Here is a 1,763-nt window from a genome sequence, read left to right on the forward strand (position 1 = left end):
TAGACAGATTGATAGACTGTAGACATACTGATAGACTGTAGACATACTGATAGACTGTAGACAGACTGATAGACTGTAGACAGACTGATACACTGTAGACATACTGATAAACTGTAGACATACTGATAGACATATTGATATTGATAGACTTTAGAAATACTGACAGACTATAGACAGACTGATAGACTGTAGACATACTGATAGTCTGTAGACAGACTGATAGACTGTAGACAGACTGATACACTGTAAACAGACTGATACACTGTAGTCTAGACATACTGATAAACTGGAGACATACTGATAGACATATTGATAGACTGTAGACATACTGATAGACTGTATACAGACTGATAGACATATTGAGAGACTGTAGACAGACTGATAGACATATTGATAGACTGATAGACATAATGATAGACTGTAGACATATTGATAGACTGTAGACTGAGAGATAGACTGATAGACTGACAGACTGTAGACAGACTGATAGTGGTCACTACAGCAGTGGTACACAGTGGTCAGCTTTTATTGGTCATCACTTAATGGAGTCTGACTTTGATTTAATTAATGGTCAAATGTTAATGGTTAGAGAAGTAGCTACAGACTGATAGACTGTACAGGGCTGTGGCAATAGGCAGATAAAACAGCGGATATCAAAGCAGTGGTGAGATAATTATATAATATTGACAGCGGATATCAAAGCATTGGTGGGATAATTATATAAAATTAACAGCGGATATCAAAGCAGTGGTCAGATAATTATATAAAATTGACAGCGGATAGCAAAGCAGTAGTCAGAAAAAATTGACAGCGGACATCGAAGCAGAGGTCAGATAATTATATAAAATTGACAGCAGATATCAAAGCAGTGGTCAGATAATTATATAAAATTGACAGCAGATATCAAAGCAGTGGTGAGATAATTATATAAAATTGACAGCGGATATCAAAGCAGTGGTGAGATAATTTTATAAAATTGACAGCGGATATCAAAGCAGTGGTCAGATAATTTTACAAAATTGACAGCGGATATCAAAGCAGTGGTCAGATAATTATATAAAATTGACAGCGGATATCAAAGCAGTGGTGAGATAATTATATAAAATTGACAGCGGATATCAAAGAAGTGATCAGATAATTATATAAAATTGACAGCGGATATCAAAGCAGTGGTGAGATAATCATATAAAATTGACAGCGGATATCAAATCAGTAGTCAGATAAAATTGACAGCGGACATCGAAGCAGTGGTCAGATAATTATGTAAAATTGACAGCGGATATCAAAGTAGTGGTGAGATAATTATATAAAATTGACAGCGAATATAAGTGGTCAGATAATTTTATAAAATTGACAGCGGATATCAAAGCAGTGGTGAGATAATTATATAAAATTGACAGCGGATATCAAAGCAGTGGTGAGATAATTATATAAAATTGACAGCAGATACCTAAGCAGTGGTCAGATAATTATATAAAATTGACAGCGGATAACTCAGCAGTAGTCAGATAAAATTGACAGCGGACATCGAAGCAGTGGTCAGATAGAATTGACAGCGGATATCAAAGCACTGGTCAGATAATTACATATAAATTGACAGCGGATAACAAAGCACTGGCCAGATAATTGTATAAAATTGACCGCCGATATCAAAGCAGTGGTGAGATAATTATATAAAATAGACAGCAGATACTTAAGCAGTGGTCAGATAAAATTGACAGCTATCATGTGTAGTGTCTACAGGGCTGAGGTAGTGGTCAGAT

The sequence above is a fragment of the Saccostrea cucullata genome, unplaced genomic scaffold (genome assembly GCF_032062105.1).
Source record: "Saccostrea cucullata isolate Sc308-1 unplaced genomic scaffold, CSIRO_AGI_Scuc_v1 ctg542, whole genome shotgun sequence".
Lineage (NCBI taxonomy): Eukaryota > Metazoa > Mollusca > Bivalvia > Ostreida > Ostreidae > Saccostrea > Saccostrea cuccullata.